The 25,572-nt window shown below is 33.5% G+C and overlaps 12 non-coding genes across 12 annotated transcripts; all 12 read right to left on the reverse strand.

Annotated features, from left to right (window-relative positions):
• Positions 1 to 726: 726 nt before the first annotated feature.
• LOC149788208 (5S ribosomal RNA) lies at positions 727 to 845 on the reverse strand. The gene has a single exon (XR_016424508.1). It is a non-coding gene; the product is annotated as a 5S ribosomal RNA (ribosomal RNA).
• Positions 846 to 1,745: 900 nt separating this feature from the next.
• On the reverse strand, positions 1,746 to 1,864 carry LOC149788209 (5S ribosomal RNA). Its single transcript, XR_016424650.1, has one exon. It is a non-coding gene; the product is annotated as a 5S ribosomal RNA (ribosomal RNA).
• Positions 1,865 to 5,427: 3,563 nt separating this feature from the next.
• On the reverse strand, positions 5,428 to 5,546 carry LOC149788210 (5S ribosomal RNA). Its single transcript, XR_016424509.1, has one exon. It is a non-coding gene; the product is annotated as a 5S ribosomal RNA (ribosomal RNA).
• A 900-nt stretch (positions 5,547 to 6,446) lies between these two features.
• Positions 6,447 to 6,565, reverse strand: LOC149788211 (5S ribosomal RNA). Its single transcript, XR_016424785.1, has one exon. It is a non-coding gene; the product is annotated as a 5S ribosomal RNA (ribosomal RNA).
• Positions 6,566 to 10,126: 3,561 nt separating this feature from the next.
• Positions 10,127 to 10,245, reverse strand: LOC149788212 (5S ribosomal RNA). The gene has a single exon (XR_016424511.1). It is a non-coding gene; the product is annotated as a 5S ribosomal RNA (ribosomal RNA).
• Positions 10,246 to 11,145: 900 nt separating this feature from the next.
• Positions 11,146 to 11,264, reverse strand: LOC149788213 (5S ribosomal RNA). Its single transcript, XR_016424786.1, has one exon. It is a non-coding gene; the product is annotated as a 5S ribosomal RNA (ribosomal RNA).
• Positions 11,265 to 14,867: 3,603 nt separating this feature from the next.
• Positions 14,868 to 14,986, reverse strand: LOC149788214 (5S ribosomal RNA). Its single transcript, XR_016424512.1, has one exon. It is a non-coding gene; the product is annotated as a 5S ribosomal RNA (ribosomal RNA).
• A 900-nt stretch (positions 14,987 to 15,886) lies between these two features.
• LOC149788215 (5S ribosomal RNA) lies at positions 15,887 to 16,005 on the reverse strand. Its single transcript, XR_016424787.1, has one exon. It is a non-coding gene; the product is annotated as a 5S ribosomal RNA (ribosomal RNA).
• A 3,557-nt stretch (positions 16,006 to 19,562) lies between these two features.
• LOC149788216 (5S ribosomal RNA) lies at positions 19,563 to 19,681 on the reverse strand. Its single transcript, XR_016424513.1, has one exon. It is a non-coding gene; the product is annotated as a 5S ribosomal RNA (ribosomal RNA).
• A 912-nt stretch (positions 19,682 to 20,593) lies between these two features.
• On the reverse strand, positions 20,594 to 20,712 carry LOC149788217 (5S ribosomal RNA). Its single transcript, XR_016424651.1, has one exon. It is a non-coding gene; the product is annotated as a 5S ribosomal RNA (ribosomal RNA).
• Positions 20,713 to 24,243: 3,531 nt separating this feature from the next.
• Positions 24,244 to 24,362, reverse strand: LOC149788218 (5S ribosomal RNA). Its single transcript, XR_016424514.1, has one exon. It is a non-coding gene; the product is annotated as a 5S ribosomal RNA (ribosomal RNA).
• Positions 24,363 to 25,262: 900 nt separating this feature from the next.
• On the reverse strand, positions 25,263 to 25,381 carry LOC149788219 (5S ribosomal RNA). The gene has a single exon (XR_016424788.1). It is a non-coding gene; the product is annotated as a 5S ribosomal RNA (ribosomal RNA).
• Positions 25,382 to 25,572: the final 191 nt, after the last annotated feature.

Consider the following 25,572-nt stretch of genomic DNA (forward strand, 5'->3'; position numbering starts at 1 on the left):
TCTCTTCTTGCAACTTGTAGAAGTTAACGTTGTGGAAATACAGAAAGTGGAAGCATGAAATATCTATCTAAACTTACTGTAATCAAAACAGAATTTTATAACCCAATTTATTTAGCCAATGGCCCATATTTACAGTATTCGCTACAGGATGCCAATTTTCCCACTGGCAGACTGAGGCCCTGCTGTAAAAGAAATCAATCAATCAATAAATTAATATAAAAAATTCTCACAATTCATACATTCCATATTTATCAATCAATTAGTGAATAAGAAATACCACAAATAAGTACCCAAAATGAAAGACATTGATCGCATATTTTGCAACTCTGCGCTAGAGACTACACCAGGAATATATGAGAAGAAACTTGAAGGAAGTATTTCGACGTGAAAGGAGGCAGCTTGTTGTGGTAGTAAAAGTAGAGGAAACTGGATAAATTGAACCGAATTTGTTAATAAGAAATACTGGTCATCTATGATCGCATATTCCAGTAGTAAGGATCGAAACCAAGAGCAGAGAAGTGCAAAGCAACATTTGCTATATTCAGGTCCTATACTTGATTTTTTTAGGATCCGAATTATTGAAGAAAGTTAAGGAAAAAGAGAAAATGAAAGTCGAGAAATTGCTCTATTTATTATTTATATTGAATAAAGTAAATTTAGTTACAATAAAAGAAAGAAAGAAAAACTTCAACTGTTTTTAGTTATAAAAGAAAAAAAAAAAATTAGAGTCTACAGCACCCGGTATTCCCAGGCGGTCACCCATCCAAGTACTAACCGGGCCCGACGTTGCTTAACTTCGGTGATCGGACGAGAACCGGTGCTTTCAACGTGGTATGGCCGTAGACACAAGTGTGTGTAAATTTAAGACTTATATTCGCTTCTCTCTTCACCGTTTCCGATGTACAGACGTTTACGTTTATGTGCCGTGTAAAATTAGTAATTAAAGTGTACTTATTAAAACTTATATAGATAAACTGCCTTCATACATTATTCAAATTTGTAATTCAGGCATTTTCGGACTCGGACATTAGTTGCTTAACCGGAGGTTTACACCTTCAAATGGACTTAAATAACAATGCATTTAAACGAAGATTCAGTTCATTTTTGTTGTTTTTGGGCATTATTATTATTATTATTATTTATCTTGTATCAACTGACTAATTCAATAGGTAAATAATCGACATCAGCCTATGAGCTACCTTTAAAGACGGACTCGAATCTGATTTGAAACGGATATCGTCTTGCAGCTCGGAAACGTTAAAGTTGTGGAAACACAGAAAGTGCAAGGAAGTGGAAGCAGGGAACATCCATCCAAACTTACTGTAATCAAAACAGAGATTTATACACCAATTTATTTTGTCAATGGCCCATATTCGAAGTATTCGCTAAGGGATGCCAAGTTTCACACTGATAGACTGGTGCCCTGCTAAAAACAGGTAAATAAATTAAAATAATTAAAAATAATACATTCCAAATATATCTATCAATTATTGAATAAGAAATACCACAGACAAGTATCCAAAATGAAAGACATCGATTGCATACGTTGCAATTATTCGCTATAGGCTGAATCCGGAATATCAGAAGAAATTTGGAGGATCTGGACGGCATACGAGGCGGCCCATTTCGATCCTGGAGGTAGAGGAAACTGAAAAATTTGCACCAGATTTGTGAACAAGAAATATTGGCCATATATGATCGCATATCCTCACAGTGAGGATGGAACCAAAAAAAAATTTAAAAAATGCCTACAGCACCCGGTATTCCCAGGCGGTCACCCATCCAAGTACTAACCGGGCCCGACGTTGCTTAACTTCGGTGATCGGACGAGAACCGGTGTTTTCAACGTGGTATGGCCGTAGACATTTGTATGTACAAATTTAAGACTAATATAGGTTGTCTCTTCGTCGTTACAAAGATATATTACACACGCACACACACACACACACACACACACACACACACATATATATATATATATATATATATATATATATATATATATATATATATATATATATATATATATATATATATATATATATATTAGAGACAGGGGAGAGCTCTGCTTACGACAATACATCCCTTCAGTTTCAATCTGTAAAGAAGCAAGAGCTTATTTGATCGCCGATGTCACTGACATGTAGGTTGCCATATTTGTGCAGTCATTTGAATAGTAATACAATGGCGAGTTCCGTGTCAAATTTCATCAAGGTTGTCGTTTTCTTTCGTCAGTCAGCTTCATTAACGACAAATGATGTTATACTCGGAATTATTTCTGAGAAAATAAATCGTATTTCTCTCGATTTCATGCAGGTATATCTCGATGAAAGGTCGGTCAAGTTTGCATGGCAGGCTAGTAAGCACAGGGGCTCGCATCGTTGCTCACAATTGAACTGACAGTCATACATTTTATACTATATGTACGACTGATAGTTTCATTGTAAGCAATGATACGAGCCCCCTGTGGCTAGTAAGCAGCCTATGCCGATACCGCATGGTGTCGGCGATTTCCAACGTTTTGATAAGCAAAACAAATATGTCCATACACCCCAATACTAATGTCCAAATATCAAAAATCGCTATTTTGGGACTATTATGAATTCATTCAAGGACATTCTAAATTACATCATCGCCACACGTCAAGATTGTTATTACATCAGCACATTCAAAATTGGACTTCATTCAGAAAACCACTGGCATTCATTTGGAACACTACCCTTTTGGACTTGTCATATAACTTTTCATGGACTATTTGTGATTTCATTTATAATGCTGAAAAGTATTTAAATTTTCACTTTGTATTCTTTATAAAAATAAATTAAGTCGGTTGGTTTAGATTGGCTAAGATAGCATTAAGGTGTTTTTGTTTATATGAGCCAATATCACATTATTCTTTTCTTGGTTTAGATGGGCTAAGTTCACATTATGGTACATTGGTTTAGATGGGCTAAGTTCACATTAAGGTGTTTGGCTAAGTTTCCATTAAGATATTTGGTTTAGATTGGCTAAGTTTGCATTAAAGTGTATTGGCTTATATTGGCAAATTTCACATAGGAATTTGATTTAGATGGCCTAAGTTCACATTATGGTGTTCTGGCAAAAGACTGCTTGGTTTTATTAGGCAATGAGGGTAGTCTTGCTCAAGGGTACAATAGGGCAACCAGCTTGATAGAAATCTATCATGTTAACCATTGGACTGATGTACATTTTATCAGTGTAATTTAGAGTCTGTTTAAACCATTCCGAATCCCCCCATCTCTCTCTCTCTCTCTCTCATATATATATATATATATATATATATATATATATATATATATATATATATATATATATATATATATATATATATATGAAAGAAATAATATTTTCAATCTTTCTGCACTGTACTGATTTTCTGGTTGAATACTAAAAGTAAGTTTAAATATATATAAGGAGTTTGCAAATTTTATAAAAGTCAGCTTGCCTAGCAAGTAGTAGGTCAATATGATACAATGTAGAATTTAAGAAAATGTCATTATATGTATTGAAACGTTTGTTTCCTTTGTATCTGTTGATATCTAAAATCCATATCCCAATAATTAAAATTATCCAAGACTATATGTAAATAATACACATATGTATGTATGTATGTACACACACAAACGTATATATATATATATATATATATATATATATATATATATATATATATATATATATATATATATATATATATATATATATATATATATATATATATCACAAAAGACACACACATATCTTAAAACACCCTCAGCCACCCAGGATATATATATGATCCGTTTTTACGAGATAAACTTATTAATTCAGTATGGTATAATTATCGAGTAAGATCAGTAGAGTTTTTGCCCTTGTTTGCAATCGTTATAGGATAACGCGTTAAAAATAAAATTACACAGAAGTACAATTAATGTTAATAGCTGATAAAGTTATGCGAACTTTGTTGCATACTCTCTCTCTCTCTCTCTCTCTCTCTCTCTCGTGTGTCAGTATGATAAAGCAAGAAGAAAAAGGAAGAACAGTAAAGAACATATATAAAAAGGTTTATTGAAACAGCGTCTCATCATGGTGTGGGCACCACGATGCATAGGGATAAATAAAAAAGCGAGTATTCCATTACTTTTCACTTCATTTGATATGCATCCATATGACACAGAATGCTCTCGGTGAGTACAGGGAATCAGATAAACGTCACTGTGCGGGACTAGGTATAAAACATTTATTGTAGTTTTAATTGTAAATTTTTCGGGCATTTAAGTAGAAATTAAATGATTTCAGTTCTAGTGAGAACAACATTTCGACTGTAAAACATAATTTGTTGTCTTGATGCGTTTTCAAGACTCTTGGGCTGATTAGTCACACATCTCTTCAACGTTTCCGATGTACAAATGTTTGTGTGCAGTATAATATTAGTAACTAAAGTGTATACTGATTCAAAGTTCTAATCCAAAAGAAGCAAAACTGGCCTCAGATACTCATATTTGTCACTCATCCATTTTCTGACCCAGATAAGGGGAGAATTCCATGTTGAAATTGACTTAAAATGCAGATTCAGGACATTATTGTTGTTGTTATTATTATTATTATTATTCCTCTTTCTGTCCTATCATTTGGTTAAAATAAGCGACACCGGCCTATAAGCTAACTTTAAAAATAGGGTCTTATGAGATTTGCAAAGGATCTCTTCTTGCAACTTGTAGAAGTTAACGTTGTGGAAATACAGAAAGTGGAAGCATGAAATATCTATCTAAACTTACTGTAATCAAAACAGAATTTTATAACCCAATTTATTTAGCCAATGGCCCATATTTACAGTATTCGCTACAGGATGCCAATTTTCCCACTGGCAGACTGAGGCCCTGCTGTAAAAGAAATCAATCAATCAATAAATTAATATAAAAAATTCTCACAATTCATACATTCCATATTTATCAATCAATTAGTGAATAAGAAATACCACAAATAAGTACCCAAAATGAAAGACATTGATCGCATATTTTGCAACTCTGCGCTAGAGACTACACCAGGAATATATGAGAAGAAACTTGAAGGAAGTATTTCGACGTGAAAGGAGGCAGCTTGTTGTGGTAGTAAAAGTAGAGGAAACTGGATAAATTGAACCGAATTTGTTAATAAGAAATACTGGTCATCTATGATCGCATATTCCAGTAGTAAGGATCGAAACCAAGAGCAGAGAAGTGCAAAGCAACATTTGCTATATTCAGGTCCTATACTTGATTTTTTTAGGATCCGAATTATTGAAGAAAGTTAAGGAAAAAGAGAAAATGAAAGTCGAGAAATTGCTCTATTTATTATTTATATTGAATAAAGTAAATTTAGTTACAATAAAAGAAAGAAAGAAAAACTTCAACTGTTTTTAGTTATAAAAGAAAAAAAAAAAATTAGAGTCTACAGCACCCGGTATTCCCAGGCGGTCACCCATCCAAGTACTAACCGGGCCCGACGTTGCTTAACTTCGGTGATCGGACGAGAACCGGTGCTTTCAACGTGGTATGGCCGTAGACACAAGTGTGTGTAAATTTAAGACTTATATTCGCTTCTCTCTTCACCGTTTCCGATGTACAGACGTTTACGTTTATGTGCCGTGTAAAATTAGTAATTAAAGTGTACTTATTAAAACTTATATAGATAAACTGCCTTCATACATTATTCAAATTTGTAATTCAGGCATTTTCGGACTCGGACATTAGTTGCTTAACCGGAGGTTTACACCTTCAAATGGACTTAAATAACAATGCATTTAAACGAAGATTCAGTTCATTTTTGTTGTTTTTGGGCATTATTATTATTATTATTATTTATCTTGTATCAACTGACTAATTCAATAGGTAAATAATCGACATCAGCCTATGAGCTACCTTTAAAGACGGACTCGAATCTGATTTGAAACGGATATCGTCTTGCAGCTCGGAAACGTTAAAGTTGTGGAAACACAGAAAGTGCAAGGAAGTGGAAGCAGGGAACATCCATCCAAACTTACTGTAATCAAAACAGAGATTTATACACCAATTTATTTTGTCAATGGCCCATATTCGAAGTATTCGCTAAGGGATGCCAAGTTTCACACTGATAGACTGGTGCCCTGCTAAAAACAGGTAAATAAATTAAAATAATTAAAAATAATACATTCCAAATATATCTATCAATTATTGAATAAGAAATACCACAGACAAGTATCCAAAATGAAAGACATCGATTGCATACGTTGCAATTATTCGCTATAGGCTGAATCCGGAATATCAGAAGAAATTTGGAGGATCTGGACGGCATACGAGGCGGCCCATTTCGATCCTGGAGGTAGAGGAAACTGAAAAATTTGCACCAGATTTGTGAACAAGAAATATTGGCCATATATGATCGCATATCCTCACAGTGAGGATGGAACCAAAAAAAAATTTAAAAAATGCCTACAGCACCCGGTATTCCCAGGCGGTCACCCATCCAAGTACTAACCGGGCCCGACGTTGCTTAACTTCGGTGATCGGACGAGGACCGGTGTTTTCAACGTGGTATGGCCGTAGACATTTGTATGTACAAATTTAAGACTAATATAGGTTGTCTCTTCGTCGTTACAAAGATATATTACACACGCACACACACACACACACACACACACACACACACACATATATATATATATATATATATATATATATATATATATATATATATATATATATATATATATATATATATATATTAGAGACAGGGGAGAGCTCTGCTTACGACAATACATCCCTTCAGTTTCAATCTGTAAAGAAGCAAGAGCTTATTTGATCGCCGATGTCACTGACATGTAGGTTGCCATATTTGTGCAGTCATTTGAATAGTAATACAATGGCGAGTTCCGTGTCAAATTTCATCAAGGTTGTCGTTTTCTTTCGTCAGTCAGCTTCATTAACAACAAATGATGTTATACTCGGAATTATTTCTGAGAAAATAAATCGTATTTCTCTCGATTTCATGCAGGTATATCTCGATGAAAGGTCGGTCAAGTTTGCATGGCAGGCTAGTAAGCACAGGGGCTCGCATCGTTGCTCACAATTGAACTGACAGTCATACATTTTATACTATATGTACGACTGATAGTTTCATTGTAAGCAATGATACGAGCCCCCTGTGGCTAGTAAGCAGCCTATGCCGATACCGCATGGTGTCGGCGATTTCCAACGTTTTGATAAGCAAAACAAATATGTCCATACACCCCAATACTAATGTCCAAATATCAAAAATCGCTATTTTGGGACTATTATGAATTCATTCAAGGACATTCTAAATTACATCATCGCCACACGTCAAGATTGTTATTACATCAGCACATTCAAAATTGGACTTCATTCAGAAAACCACTGGCATTCATTTGGAACACTACCCTTTTGGACTTGTCATATAACTTTTCATGGACTATTTGTGATTTCATTTATAATGCTGAAAAGTATTTAAATTTTCACTTTGTATTCTTTATAAAAATAAATTAAGTCGGTTGGTTTAGATTGGCTAAGATAGCATTAAGGTGTTTTTGTTTATATGAGCCAATATCACATTATTCTTTTCTTGGTTTAGATGGGCTAAGTTCACATTATGGTACATTGGTTTAGATGGGCTAAGTTCACATTAAGGTGTTTGGCTAAGTTTCCATTAAGATATTTGGTTTAGATTGGCTAAGTTTGCATTAAAGTGTATTGGCTTATATTGGCAAATTTCACATAGGAATTTGATTTAGATGGCCTAAGTTCACATTATGGTGTTCTGGCAAAAGACTGCTTGGTTTTATTAGGCAATGAGGGTAGTCTTGCTCAAGGGTACAATAGGGCAACCAGCTTGATAGAAATCTATCATGTTAACCATTGGACTGATGTACATTTTATCAGTGTAATTTAGAGTCTGTTTAAACCATTCCGAATCCCCCCATCTCTCTCTCTCTCTCTCATATATATATATATATATATATATATATATATATATATATATATATATATATATATATATATATATATATATATATATATATATATATATGAAAGAAATAATATTTTCAATCTTTCTGCACTGTACTGATTTTCTGGTTGAATACTAAAAGTAAGTTTAAATATATATAAGGAGTTTGCAAATTTTATAAAAGTCAGCTTGCCTAGCAAGTAGTAGGTCAATATGATACAATGTAGAATTTAAGAAAATGTCATTATATGTATTGAAACGTTTGTTTCCTTTGTATCTGTTGATATCTAAAATCCATATCCCAATAATTAAAATTATCCAAGACTATATGTAAATAATACACATATGTATGTATGTATGTACACACACAAACGTATATATATATATATATAAATATATATATATATATATATATATATATATATATATATATATATATATATATATATATATATATATATATATATATCACAAAAGACACACACATATCTTAAAACACCCTCAGCCACCCAGGATATATATATGATCCGTTTTTACGAGATAAACTTATTAATTCAGTATGGTATAATTATCGAGTAAGATCAGTAGAGTTTTTGCCCTTGTTTGCAATCGTTATAGGATAACGCGTTAAAAATAAAATTACACAGAAGTACAATTAATGTTAATAGCTGATAAAGTTATGCGAACTTTGTTGCATACTCTCTCTCTCTCTCTCTCTCTCGTGTGTCAGTATGATAAAGCAAGAAGAAAAAGGAAGAACAGTAAAGAACATATATAAAAAGGTTTATTGAAACAGCGTCTCATCATGGTGTGGGCACCACGATGCATAGGGATAAATAAAAAAGCGAGTATTCCATTACTTTTCACTTCATTTGATATGCATCCATATGACACAGAATGCTCTCGGTGAGTACAGGGAATCAGATAAACGTCACTGTGCGGGACTAGGTATAAAACATTTATTGTAGTTTTAATTGTAAATTTTTCGGGCATTTAAGTAGAAATTAAATGATTTCAGTTCTAGTGAGAACAACATTTCGACTGTAAAACATAATTTGTTGTCTTGATGCGTTTTCAAGACTCTTGGGCTGATTAGTCACACATCTCTTCAACGTTTCCGATGTACAAATGTTTGTGTGCAGTATAATATTAGTAACTAAAGTGTATACTGATTCAAAGTTCTAATCCAAAAGAAGCAAAACTGGCCTCAGATACTCATATTTGTCACTCATCCATTTTCTGACCCAGATAAGGGGAGAATTCCATGTTGAAATTGACTTAAAATGCAGATTCAGGACATTATTGTTGTTGTTATTATTATTATTATTATTCCTCTTTCTGTCCTATCATTTGGTTAAAATAAGCGACACCGGCCTATAAGCTAACTTTAAAAATAGGGTCTTATGAGATTTGCAAAGGATCTCTTCTTGCAACTTGTAGAAGTTAACGTTGTGGAAATACAGAAAGTGGAAGCATGGAATATCTATCTAAACTTACTGTAATCAAAACAGAATTTTATAACCCAATTTATTTAGCCAATGGCCCATATTTACAGTATTCGCTACAGGATGCCAATTTTCCCACTGGCAGACTGAGGCCCTGCTGTAAAAGAAATCAATCAATCAATAAATTAATATAAAAAATTCTCACAATTCATACATTCCATATTTATCAATCAATTAGTGAATAAGAAATACCACAAATAAGTACCCAAAATGAAAGACATTGATCGCATATTTTGCAACTCTGCGCTAGAGACTACACCAGGAATATATGAGAAGAAACTTGAAGGAAGTATTTCGACGTGAAAGGAGGCAGCTTGTTGTGGTAGTAAAAGTAGAGGAAACTGGATAAATTGAACCGAATTTGTTAATAAGAAATACTGGTCATCTATGATCGCATATTCCAGTAGTAAGGATCGAAACCAAGAGCAGAGAAGTGCAAAGCAACATTTGCTATATTCAGGTCCTATACTTGATTTTTTTAGGATCCGAATTATTGAAGAAAGTTAAGGAAAAAGAGAAAATGAAAGTCGAGAAATTGCTCTATTTATTATTTATATTGAATAAAGTAAATTTAGTTACAATAAAAGAAAGAAAGAAAAACTTCAACTGTTTTTAGTTATAAAAGAAAAAAAAAAAATTAGAGTCTACAGCACCCGGTATTCCCAGGCGGTCACCCATCCAAGTACTAACCGGGCCCGACGTTGCTTAACTTCGGTGATCGGACGAGAACCGGTGCTTTCAACGTGGTATGGCCGTAGACACAAGTGTGTGTAAATTTAAGACTTATATTCGCTTCTCTCTTCACCGTTTCCGATGTACAGACGTTTACGTTTATGTGCCGTGTAAAATTAGTAATTAAAGTGTACTTATTAAAACTTATATAGATAAACTGCCTTCATACATTATTCAAATTTGTAATTCAGGCATTTTCGGACTCGGACATTAGTTGCTTAACCGGAGGTTTACACCTTCAAATGGACTTAAATAACAATGCATTTAAACGAAGATTCAGTTCATTTTTGTTGTTTTTGGGCATTATTATTATTATTATTATTTATCTTGTATCAACTGACTAATTCAATAGGTAAATAATCGACATCAGCCTATGAGCTACCTTTAAAGACGGACTCGAATCTGATTTGAAACGGATATCGTCTTGCAGCTCGGAAACGTTAAAGTTGTGGAAACACAGAAAGTGCAAGGAAGTGGAAGCAGGGAACATCCATCCAAACTTACTGTAATCAAAACAGAGATTTATACACCAATTTATTTTGTCAATGGCCCATATTCGAAGTATTCGCTAAGGGATGCCAAGTTTCACACTGATAGACTGGTGCCCTGCTAAAAACAGGTAAATAAATTAAAATAATTAAAAATAATACATTCCAAATATATCTATCAATTATTGAATAAGAAATACCACAGACAAGTATCCAAAATGAAAGACATCGATTGCATACGTTGCAATTATTCGCTATAGGCTGAATCCGGAATATCAGAAGAAATTTGGAGGATCTGGACGGCATACGAGGCGGCCCATTTCGATCCTGGAGGTAGAGGAAACTGAAAAATTTGCACCAGATTTGTGAACAAGAAATATTGGCCATATATGATCGCATATCCTCACAGTGAGGATGGAACCAAAAAAAAATTTAAAAAATGCCTACAGCACCCGGTATTCCCAGGCGGTCACCCATCCAAGTACTAACCGGGCCCGACGTTGCTTAACTTCGGTGATCGGACGAGGACCGGTGTTTTCAACGTGGTATGGCCGTAGACATTTGTATGTACAAATTTAAGACTAAGATAGGTTGTCTCTTCGTCGTTACAAAGATATATTACACACGCACACACACACACACACACACACACACACACATATATATATATATATATATATATATATATATATATATATATATATATATATATATATATATATATATATATATATATATATATATATTAGAGACAGGGGAGAGCTCTGCTTACGACAATACATCCCTTCAGTTTCAATCTGTAAAGAAGCAAGAGCTTATTTGATCGCCGATGTCACTGACATGTAGGTTGCCATATTTGTGCAGTCATTTGAATAGTAATACAATGGCGAGTTCCGTGTCAAATTTCATCAAGGTTGTCGTTTTCTTTCGTCAGTCAGCTTCATTAACGACAAATGATGTTATACTCGGAATTATTTCTGAGAAAATAAATCGTATTTCTCTCGATTTCATGCAGGTATATCTCGATGAAAGGTCGGTCAAGTTTGCATGGCAGGCTAGTAAGCACAGGGGCTCGCATCGTTGCTCACAATTGAACTGACAGTCATACATTTTATACTATATGTACGACTGATAGTTTCATTGTAAGCAATGATACGAGCCCCCTGTGGCTAGTAAGCAGCCTATGCCGATACCGCATGGTGTCGGCGATTTCCAACGTTTTGATAAGCAAAACAAATATGTCCATACACCCCAATACTAATGTCCAAATATCAAAAATCGCTATTTTGGGACTATTATGAATTCATTCAAGGACATTCTAAATTACATCATCGCCACACGTCAAGATTGTTATTACATCAGCACATTCAAAATTGGACTTCATTCAGAAAACCACTGGCATTCATTTGGAACACTACCCTTTTGGACTTGTCATATAACTTTTCATGGACTATTTGTGATTTCATTTATAATGCTGAAAAGTATTTAAATTTTCACTTTGTATTCTTTATAAAAATAAATTAAGTCGGTTGGTTTAGATTGGCTAAGATAGCATTAAGGTGTTTTTGTTTATATGAGCCAATATCACATTATTCTTTTCTTGGTTTAGATGGGCTAAGTTCACATTATGGTACATTGGTTTAGATGGGCTAAGTTCACATTAAGGTGTTTGGCTAAGTTTCCATTAAGATATTTGGTTTAGATTGGCTAAGTTTGCATTAAAGTGTATTGGCTTATATTGGCAAATTTCACATAGGAATTTGATTTAGATGGCCTAAGTTCACATTATGGTGTTCTGGCAAAAGACTGCTTGGTTTTATTAGGCAATGAGGGTAGTCTTGCTCAAGGGTACAATAGGGCAACCAGCTTGATAGAAATCTATCATGTTAACCATTGGACTGATGTACATTTTATCAGTGTAATTTAGAGTCTGTTTAAACCATTCCGAATCCCCCCATCTCTCTCTCTCTCTCTCTCATATATATATATATATATATATATATATATATATATATATATATATATATATATATATATATATATATATATATATATATATATATATATATATATATATATATATATATATATATATATATGAAAGAAATAATATTTTCAATCTTTCTGCACTGTACTGATTTTCTGGTTGAATACTAAAAGTAAGTTTAAATATATATAAGGAGTTTGCAAATTTTATAAAAGTCAGCTTGCCTAGCAAGTAGTAGGTCAATATGATACAATGTAGAATTTAAGAAAATGTCATTATATGTATTGAAACGTTTGTTTCCTTTGTATCTGTTGATATCTAAAATCCATATCCCAATAATTAAAATTATCCAAGACTATATGTAAATAATACACATATGTATGTATGTATGTACACACACAAACGTATATATATATATATATATATATATATATATATATATATATATATATATATATATATATATATATATATATATATATATATCACAAAAGACACACACATATCTTAAAACACCCTCAGCCACCCAGGATATATATATGATCCGTTTTTACGAGATAAACTTATTAATTCAGTATGGTATAATTATCGAGTAAGATCAGTAGAGTTTTTGCCCTTGTTTGCAATCGTTATAGGATAACGCGTTAAAAATAAAATTACACAGAAGTACAATTAATGTTAATAGCTGATAAAGTTATGCGAACTTTGTTGCATACTCTCTCTCTCTCTCTCTCTCTCTCTCTCTCTCTCGTGTGTCAGTATGATAAAGCAAGAAGAAAAAGGAAGAACAGTAAAGAACATATATAAAAAGGTTTATTGAAACAGCGTCTCATCATGGTGTGGGCACCACGATGCATAGGGATAAATAAAAAAGCGAGTATTCCATTACTTTTCACTTCATTTGATATGCATCCATATGACACAGAATGCTCTCGGTGAGTACAGGGAATCAGATAAACGTCACTGTGCGGGACTAGGTATAAAACATTTATTGTAGTTTTAATTGTAAATTTTTCGGGCATTTAAGTAGAAATTAAATGATTTCAGTTCTAGTGAGAACAACATTTCGACTGTAAAACATAATTTGTTGTCTTGATGCGTTTTCAAGACTCTTGGGCTGATTAGTCACACATCTCTTCAACGTTTCCGATGTACAAATGTTTGTGTGCAGTATAATATTAGTAACTAAAGTGTATACTGATTCAAAGTTCTAATCCAAAAGAAGCAAAACTGGCCTCAGATACTCATATTTGTCACTCATCCATTTTCTGACCCAGATAAGGGGAGAATTCCATGTTGAAATTGACTTAAAATGCAGATTCAGGACATTATTGTTGTTGTTATTATTATTATTATTATTCCTCTTTCTGTCCTATCATTTGGTTAAAATAAGCGACACCGGCCTATAAGCTAACTTTAAAAATAGGGTCTTATGAGATTTGCAAAGGATCTCTTCTTGCAACTTGTAGAAGTTAACGTTGTGGAAATACAGAAAGTGGAAGCATGAAATATCTATCTAAACTTACTGTAATCAAAACAGAATTTTATAACCCAATTTATTTAGCCAATGGCCCATATTTACAGTATTCGCTACAGGATGCCAATTTTCCCACTGGCAGACTGAGGCCCTGCTGTAAAAGAAATCAATCAATCAATAAATTAATATAAAAAATTCTCACAATTCATACATTCCATATTTATCAATCAATTAGTGAATAAGAAATACCACAAATAAGTACCCAAAATGAAAGACATTGATCGCATATTTTGCAACTCTGCGCTAGAGACTACACCAGGAATATATGAGAAGAAACTTGAAGGAAGTATTTCGACGTGAAAGGAGGCAGCTTGTTGTGGTAGTAAAAGTAGAGGAAACTGGATAAATTGAACCGAATTTGTTAATAAGAAATACTGGTCATCTATGATCGCATATTCCAGTAGTAAGGATCGAAACCAAGAGCAGAGAAGTGCAAAGCAACATTTGCTATATTCAGGTCCTATACTTGATTTTTTTAGGATCCGAATTATTGAAGAAAGTTAAGGAAAAAGAGAAAATGAAAGTCGAGAAATTGCTCTATTTATTATTTATATTGAATAAAGTAAATTTAGTTACAATAAAAGAAAGAAAGAAAAACTTCAACTGTTTTTAGTTATAAAAGAAAAAAAAAAAATTAGAGTCTACAGCACCCGGTATTCCCAGGCGGTCACCCATCCAAGTACTAACCGGGCCCGACGTTGCTTAACTTCGGTGATCGGACGAGAACCGGTGCTTTCAACGTGGTATGGCCGTAGACACAAGTGTGTGTAAATTTAAGACTTATATTCGCTTCTCTCTTCACCGTTTCCGATGTACAGACGTTTACGTTTATGTGCCGTGTAAAATTAGTAATTAAAGTGTACTTATTAAAACTTATATAGATAAACTGCCTTCATACATTATTCAAATTTGTAATTCAGGCATTTTCGGACTCGGACATTAGTTGCTTAACCGGAGGTTTACACCTTCAAATGGACTTAAATAACAATGCATTTAAACGAAGATTCAGTTCATTTTTGTTGTTTTTGGGCATTATTATTATTATTATTATTTATCTTGTATCAACTGACTAATTCAATAGGTAAATAATCGACATCAGCCTATGAGCTACCTTTAAAGACGGACTCGAATCTGATTTGAAACGGATATCGTCTTGCAGCTCGGAAACGTTAAAGTTGTGGAAACACAGAAAGTGCAAGGAAGTGGAAGCAGGGAACATCCATCCAAACTTACTGTAATCAAAACAGAGATTTATACACCAATTTATTTTGTCAATGGCCCATATTCGAAGTATTCGCTAAGGGATGCCAAGTTTCACACTGATAGACTGGTGCCCTGCTAAAAACAGGTAAATAAATTAAAATAATTAAAAATAATACATTCCAAATATATCTATCAATTATTGAATAAGAAATACCACAGACAAGTATCCAAAATGAAAGACATCGATTGCATACGTTGCAATTATTCGCTATAGGCTGAATCCGGAATATCAGAAGAAATTTGGAGGATCTGGACGGCATACGAGGCGGCCCATTTCGATCCTGGAGGTAGAGGAAACTGAAAAATTTGCACCAGATTTGTGAACAAGAAATATTGGCCATATATGATCGCATATCCTCACAGTGAGGATGGAACCAAAAAAAAATTTAAAAAATGCCTACAGCACCCGGTATTCCCAGGCGGTCACCCATCCAAGTACTAACCGGGCCCGACGTTGCTTAACTTCGGTGATCGGACGAGGACCGGTGTTTTCAACGTGGTATGGCCGTAGACATTTGTATGTACAAATTTAAGACTAATATAGGTTGTCTCTTCGTCGTTACAAAGATATATTACACACGCACACACACACACACACACACACACACACACACACACATATATATATATATATATATATATATATATATATATATATATATATATATATATATATATATATATATATATATATATATATATTAGAGACAGGGGAGAGCTCTGCTTACGACAATACATCCCTTCAGTTTCAATCTGTAAAGAAGCAAGAGCTTATTTGATCGCCGATGTCACTGACATGTAGGTTGCCATATTTGTGCAGTCATTTGAATAGTAATACAATGGCGAGTTCCGTGTCAAATTTCATCAAGGTTGTCGTTTTCTTTCGTCAGTCAGCTTCATTAACAACAAATGATGTTATACTCGGAATTATTTCTGAGAAAATAAATCGTATTTCTCTCGATTTCATGCAGGTATATCTCGATGAAAGGTCGGTCAAGTTTGCATGGCAGGCTAGTAAGCACAGGGGCTCGCATCGTTGCTCACAATTGAACTGACAGTCATACATTTTATACTATATGTACGACTGATAGTTTCATTGTAAGCAATGATACGAGCCCCCTGTGGCTAGTAAGCAGCCTATGCCGATACCGCATGGTGTCGGCGATTTCCAACGTTTTGATAAGCAAAACAAATATGTCCATACACCCCAATACTAATGTCCAAATATCAAAAATCGCTATTTTGGGACTATTATGAATTCATTCAAGGACATTCTAAATTACATCATCGCCACACGTCAAGATTGTTATTACATCAGCACATTCAAAATTGGACTTCATTCAGAAAACCACTGGCATTCATTTGGAACACTACCCTTTTGGACTTGTCATATAACTTTTCATGGACTATTTGTGATTTCATTTATAATGCTGAAAAGTATTTAAATTTTCACTTTGTATTCTTTATAAAAATAAATTAAGTCGGTTGGTTTAGATTGGCTAAGATAGCATTAAGGTGTTTTTGTTTATATGAGCCAATATCACATTATTCTTTTCTTGGTTTAGATGGGCTAAGTTCACATTATGGTACATTGGTTTAGATGGGCTAAGTTCACATTAAGGTGTTTGGCTAAGTTTCCATTAAGATATTTGGTTTAGATTGGCTAAGTTTGCATTAAAGTGTATTGGCTTATATTGGCAAATTTCACATAGGAATTTGATTTAGATGGCCTAAGTTCACATTATGGTGTTCTGGCAAAAGACTGCTTGGTTTTATTAGGCAATGAGGGTAGTCTTGCTCAAGGGTACAATAGGGCAACCAGCTTGATAGAAATCTATCATGTTAACCATTGGACTGATGTACATTTTATCAGTGTAATTTAGAGTCTGTTTAAACCATTCCGAATCCCCCCATCTCTCTCTCTCTCTCTCTCATATATATATATATATATATATATATATATATATATATATATATATATATATATATATATATATATATATATATATATATATATATATGAAAGAAATAATATTTTCAATCTTTCTGCACTGTACTGATTTTCTGGTTGAATACTAAAAGTAAGTTTAAATATATATAAGGAGTTTGCAAATTTTATAAAAGTCAGCTTGCCTAGCAAGTAGTAGGTCAATATGATACAATGTAGAATTTAAGAAAATGTCATTATATGTATTGAAACGTTTGTTTCCTTTGTATCTGTTGATATCTAAAATCCATATCCCAATAATTAAAATTATCCAAGACTATATGTAAATAATACACATATGTATGTATGTATGTACACACACAAACGTATATATATATATATATATATATATATATATATATATATATATATATATATATATATATATATATATATATATATATCACAAAAGACACACACATATCTTAAAACACCCTCAGCCACCCAGGATATATATATGATCCGTTTTTACGAGATAAACTTATTAATTCAGTATGGTATAATTATCGAGTAAGATCAGTAGAGTTTTTGCCCTTGTTTGCAATCGTTATAGGATAACGCGTTAAAAATAAAATTACACAGAAGTACAATTAATGTTAATAGCTGATAAAGTTATGCGAACTTTGTTGCATACTCTCTCTCTCTCTCTCTCTCTCTCGTGTGTCAGTATGATAAAGCAAGAAGAAAAAGGAAGAACAGTAAAGAACATATATAAAAAGGTTTATTGAAACAGCGTCTCATCATGGTGTGGGCACCACGATGCATAGGGATAAATAAAAAAGCGAGTATTCCATTACTTTTCACTTCATTTGATATGCATCCATATGACACAGAATGCTCTCGGTGAGTACAGGGAATCAGATAAACGTCACTGTGCGGGACTAGGTATAAAACATTTATTGTAGTTTTAATTGTAAATTTTTCGGGCATTTAAGTAGAAATTAAATGATTTCAGTTCTAGTGAGAACAACATTTCGACTGTAAAACATAATTTGTTGTCTTGATGCGTTTTCAAGACTCTTGGGCTGATTAGTCACACATCTCTTCAACGTTTCCGATGTACAAATGTTTGTGTGCAGTATAATATTAGTAACTAAAGTGTATACTGATTCAAAGTTCTAATCCAAAAGAAGCAAAACTGGCCTCAGATACTCATATTTGTCACTCATCCATTTTCTGACCCAGATAAGGGGAGAATTCCATGTTGAAATTGACTTAAAATGCAGATTCAGGACATTATTGTTGTTGTTATTATTATTATTATTATTCCTCTTTCTGTCCTATCATTTGGTTAAAATAAGCGACACCGGCCTATAAGCTAACTTTAAAAATAGGGTCTTATGAGATTTGCAAAGGATCTCTTCTTGCAACTTGTAGAAGTTAACGTTGTGGAAATACAGAAAGTGGAAGCATGAAATATCTATCTAAACTTACTGTAATCAAAACAGAATTTTATAACCCAATTTATTTAGCCAATGGCCCATATTTACAGTATTCGCTACAGGATGCCAATTTTCCCACTGGCAGACTGAGGCCCTGCTGTAAAAGAAATCAATCAATCAATAAATTAATATAAAAAATTCTCACAATTCATACATTCCATATTTATCAATCAATTAGTGAATAAGAAATACCACAAATAAGTACCCAAAATGAAAGACATTGATCGCATATTTTGCAACTCTGCGCTAGAGACTACACCAGGAATATATGAGAAGAAACTTGAAGGAAGTATTTCGACGTGAAAGGAGGCAGCTTGTTGTGGTAGTAAAAGTAGAGGAAACTGGATAAATTGAACCGAATTTGTTAATAAGAAATACTGGTCATCTATGATCGCATATTCCAGTAGTAAGGATCGAAACCAAGAGCAGAGAAGTGCAAAGCAACATTTGCTATATTCAGGTCCTATACTTGATTTTTTTAGGATCCGAATTATTGAAGAAAGTTAAGGAAAAAGAGAAAATGAAAGTCGAGAAATTGCTCTATTTATTATTTATATTGAATAAAGTAAATTTAGTTACAATAAAAGAAAGAAAGAAAAACTTCAACTGTTTTTAGTTATAAAAGAAAAAAAAAAAATTAGAGTCTACAGCACCCGGTATTCCCAGGCGGTCACCCATCCAAGTACTAACCGGGCCCGACGTTGCTTAACTTCGGTGATCGGACGAGAACCGGTGCTTTCAACGTGGTATGGCCGTAGACACAAGTGTGTGTAAATTTAAGACTTATATTCGCTTCTCTCTTCACCGTTTCCGATGTACAGACGTTTACGTTTATGTGCCGTGTAAAATTAGTAATTAAAGTGTACTTATTAAAACTTATATAGATAAACTGCCTTCATACATTATTCAAATTTGTAATTCAGGCATTTTCGGACTCGGACATTAGTTGCTTAACCGGAGGTTTACACCTTCAAATGGACTTAAATAACAATGCATTTAAACGAAGATTCAGTTCATTTTTGTTGTTTTTGGGCATTATTATTATTATTATTATTATTATTATTATTTATCTTATATCAACTGACTAATTCAATAGGTAAATAATCGACATCAGCCTATGAGCTACCTTTAAAGACGGACTCGAATCTGATTTGAAACGGATATCGTCTTGCAGCTCGGAAACGTTAAAGTTGTGGAAACACAGAAAGTGCAAGGAAGTGGAAGCAGGGAACATCCATCCAAACTTACTGTAATCAAAACAGAGATTTATACACCAATTTATTTTGTCAATGGCCCATATTCGAAGTATTCGCTAAGGGATGCCAAGTTTCACACTGATAGACTGGTGCCCTGCTAAAAACAGGTAAATAAATTAAAATAATTAAAAATAATACATTCCAAATATATCTATCAATTATTGAATAAGAAATACCACAGACAAGTATCCAAAATGAAAGACATCGATTGCATACGTTGCAATTATTCGCTATAGGCTGAATCCGGAATATCAGAAGAAATTTGGAGGATCTGGACGGCATACGAGGCGGCCCATTTCGATCCTGGAGGTAGAGGAAACTGAAAAATTTGCACCAGATTTGTGAACAAGAAATATTGGCCATATATGATCGCATATCCTCACAGTGAGGATGGAACCAAAAAAAAATTTAAAAAATGCCTACAGCACCCGGTATTCCCAGGCGGTCACCCATCCAAGTACTAACCGGGCCCGACGTTGCTTAACTTCGGTGATCGGACGAGAACCGGTGTTTTCAACGTGGTATGGCCGTAGACATTTGTATGTACAAATTTAAGACTAATATAGGTTGTCTCTTCGTCGTTACAAAGATATATTACACACACACGCACACACACACATATATATATATATATATATATATATATATATATATATATATATATATATATATATATATATATATATATATATATATATATATATTAGAGACAGGGGAGAGCTCTGCTTACGACAATACATCCCTTCAGTTTCAATCTGTAAAGAAGCAAGAGCTTATTTGATCGCCGATGTCACTGACATGTAGGTTGCCATATTTGTGCAGTCATTTGAATAGTAATACAATGGCGAGTTCCGTGTCAAATTTCATCAAGGTTGTCGTTTTCTTTCGTCAGTCAGCTTCATTAACGACAAATGATGTTATACTCGGAATTATTTCTGAGAAAATAAATCGTATTTCTCTCGATTTCATGCAGGTATATCTCGATGAAAGGTCGGTCAAGTTTGCATGGCAGGCTAGTAAGCACAGGGGCTCGCATCGTTGCTCACAATTGAACTGACAGTCATACATTTTATACTATATGTACGACTGATAGTTTCATTGTAAGCAATGATACGAGCCCCCTGTGGCTAGTAAGCAGCCTATGCCGATACCGCATGGTGTCGGCGATTTCCAACGTTTTGATAAGCAAAACAAATGTCCATACACCCCAATACTAATGTCCAAATATCAAAAATCGCTATTTTGGGACTATTATGAATTCATTCAAGGACATTCTAAATTACATCATCGCCACACGTCAAGATTGTTATTACATCAGCACATTCAAAATTGGACTTCATTCAGAAAACCACTGGCATTCATTTGGAACACTACCCTTTTGGACTTGTCATATAACTTTTCATGGACTATTTGTGATTTCATTTATAATGCTGAAAAGTATTTAAATTTTCACTTTGTATTCTTTATAAAAATAAATTAAGTCGGTTGGTTTAGATTGGCTAAGATAGCATTAAGGTGTTTTTGTTTATATGAGCCAATATCACATTATTCTTTTCTTGGTTTAGATGGGCTAAGTTCACATTATGGTACATTGGTTTAGATGGGCTAAGTTCACATTAAGGTGTTTGGCTAAGTTTCCATTAAGATATTTGGTTTAGATTGGCTAAGTTTGCATTAAAGTGTATTGGCTTATATTGGCAAATTTCACATAGGAATTTGATTTAGATGGCCTAAGTTCACATTATGGTGTTCTGGCAAAAGACTGCTTGGTTTTGTTAGGCAATGAGGGTAGTCTTGCTCAAGGGTACAATAGGGCAACCAGCTTGATAGAAATCTATCATGTTAACCATTGGACTGATGTACATTTTATCAGTGTAATTTAGAGTCTGTTTAAACCATTCCGAATCCCCCCATCTCTCTCTCTCTCTCTCTCACATATATATATATATATATATATATATATATATATATATATATATATATATATATATATATATATATATATATATATATATATATATGAAAGAAATAATATTTTCAATCTTTCTGCACTGTACTGATTTTCTGGTTGAATACTAAAAGTAAGTTTAAATATATATAAGGAGTTTGCAAATTTTATAAAAGTCAGCTTGCCTAGCAAGTAGTAGGTCAATATGATACAATGTAGAATTTAAGAAAATGTCATTATATGTATTGAAACGTTTGTTTCCTTTGTATCTGTTGATATCTAAAATCCATATCCCAATAATTAAAATTATCCAAGACTATATGTAAATAATACACGTATGTATGTATGTACACACACAAACGTATATATATATATATATATATATATATATATATATATATATATATATATATATATATATATATATATATATATCACAAAAGACACACACATATCTTAAAACACCCTCAGCCACCCAGGATATATATATGATCCGTTTTTACGAGATAAACTTATTAATTCAGTATGGTATAATTATCGAGTAAGATCAGTAGAGTTTTTGCCCTTGTTTGCAATCGTTATAGGATAACGCGTTAAAAATAAAATTACACAGAAGTACAATTAATGTTAATAGCTGATAAAGTTATGCGAACTTTGTTGCATACTCTCTCTCTCTCTCTCTCTCTCTCTCTCGTGTGTCAGTATGATAAAGCAAGAAGAAAAAGGAAGAACAGTAAAGAACATATATAAAAAGGTTTATTGAAACAGCGTCTCATCATGGTGTGGGCACCACGATGCATAGGGATAAATAAAAAAGCGAGTATTCCATTACTTTTCACTTCATTTGATATGCATCCATATGACACAGAATGCTCTCGGTGAGTACAGGGAATCAGATAAACGTCACTGTGCGGGACTAGGTATAAAACATTTATTGTAGTTTTAATTGTAAATTTTTCGGGCATTTAAGTAGAAATTAAATGATTTCAATTCTAGTGAGAACAACATTTCGACTGTAAAACATAATTTGTTGTCTTGATGCGTTTTCAAGACTCTTGGGCTGATTAGTCACACATCTCTTCAACGTTTCCGATGTACAAATGTTTGTGTGCAGTATAATATTAGTAACTAAAGTGTATACTGATTCAAAGTTCTAATCCAAAAGAAGCAAAACTGGCCTCAGATACTCATATTTGTCACTCATCCATTTTCTGACCCAGATAAGGGGAGAATTCCATGTTGAAATTGACTTAAAATGCAGATTCAGGACATTATTGTTGTTGTTATTATTATTATTATTATTCCTCTTTCTGTCCTATCATTTGGTTAAAATAAGCGACACCGGCCTATAAGCTAACTTTAAAAATAGGGTCTTATGAGATTTGCAAAGGATCTCTTCTTGCAACTTGTAGAAGTTAACGTTGTGGAAATACAGAAAGTGGAAGCATGGAATATCTATCTAAACTTACTGTAATCAAAACAGAATTTTATAACCCAATTTATTTAGCCAATGGCCCATATTTACAGTATTCGCTACAGGATGCCAATTTTCCCACTGGCAGACTGAGGCCCTGCTGTAAAAGAAATCAATCAATCAATAAATTAATATAAAAAATTCTCACAATTCATACATTCCATATTTATCAATCAATTAGTGAATAAGAAATACCACAAATAAGTACCCAAAATGAAAGACATTGATCGCATATTTTGCAACTCTGCGCTAGAGACTACACCAGGAATATATGAGAAGAAACTTGAAGGAAGTATTTCGACGTGAAAGGAGGCAGCTTGTTGTGGTAGTAAAAGTAGAGGAAACTGGATAAATTGAACCGAATTTGTTAATAAGAAATACTGGTCATCTATGATCGCATATTCCAGTAGTAAGGATCGAAACCAAGAGCAGAGAAGTGCAAAGCAACATTTGCTATATTCAGGTCCTATACTTGATTTTTTTAGGATCCGAATTATTGAAGAAAGTTAAGGAAAAAGAGAAAATGAAAGTCGAGAAATTGCTCTATTTATTATTTATATTGAATAAAGTAAATTTAGTTACAATAAAAGAAAGAAAGAAAAACTTCAACTGTTTTTAGTTATAAAAGAAAAAAAAAAAATTAGAGTCTACAGCACCCGGTATTCCCAGGCGGTCACCCATCCAAGTACTAACCGGGCCCGACGTTGCTTAACTTCGGTGATCGGACGAGAACCGGTGCTTTCAACGTGGTATGGCCGTAGACACAAGTGTGTGTAAATTTAAGACTTATATTCGCTTCTCTCTTCACCGTTTCCGATGTACAGACGTTTACGTTTATGTGCCGTGTAAAATTAGTAATTAAAGTGTACTTATTAAAACTTATATAGATAAACTGCCTTCATACATTATTCAAATTTGTAATTCAGGCATTTTCGGACTCGGACATTAGTTGCTTAACCGGAGGTTTACACCTTCAAATGGACTTAAATAACAATGCATTTAAACGAAGATTCAGTTCATTTTTGTTGTTTTTGGGCATTATTATTATTATTATTATTTATCTTGTATCAACTGACTAATTCAATAGGTAAATAATCGACATCAGCCTATGAGCTACCTTTAAAGACGGACTCGAATCTGATTTGAAACGGATATCGTCTTGCAGCTCGGAAACGTTAAAGTTGTGGAAACACAGAAAGTGCAAGGAAGTGGAAGCAGGGAACATCCATCCAAACTTACTGTAATCAAAACAGAGATTTATACACCAATTTATTTTGTCAATGGCCCATATTCGAAGTATTCGCTAAGGGATGCCAAGTTTCACACTGATAGACTGGTGCCCTGCTAAAAACAGGTAAATAAATTAAAATAATTAAAAATAATACATTCCAAATATATCTATCAATTATTGAATAAGAAATACCACAGACAAGTATCCAAAATGAAAGACATCGATTGCATACGTTGCAATTATTCGCTATAGGCTGAATCCGGAATATCAGAAGAAATTTGGAGGATCTGGACGGCATACGAGGCGGCCCATTTCGATCCTGGAGGTAGAGGAAACTGAAAAATTTGCACCAGATTTGTGAACAAGAAATATTGGCCATATATGATCGCATATCCTCACAGTGAGGATGGAACCAAAAAAAAATTTAAAAAATGCCTACAGCACCCGGTATTCCCAGGCGGTCACCCATCCAAGTACTAACCGGGCCCGACGTTGCTTAACTTCGGTGATCGGACGAGGACCGGTGTTTTCAACGTGGTATGGCCGTAGACATTTGTATGTACAAATTTAAGACTAATATAGGTTGTCTCTTCGTCGTTACAAAGATATATTACACACGCACACACACACACACACACACACACACATATATATATATATATATATATATATATATATATATATATATATATATATATATATATATATATATATATATATATATATATATATATATATATAT

Source organism: Sinohyriopsis cumingii, chromosome 11, assembly GCF_028554795.1.
Source record: "Sinohyriopsis cumingii isolate HCF-2022 chromosome 11, ASM2855479v2, whole genome shotgun sequence".
Lineage (NCBI taxonomy): Eukaryota > Metazoa > Mollusca > Bivalvia > Unionida > Unionidae > Sinohyriopsis > Sinohyriopsis cumingii.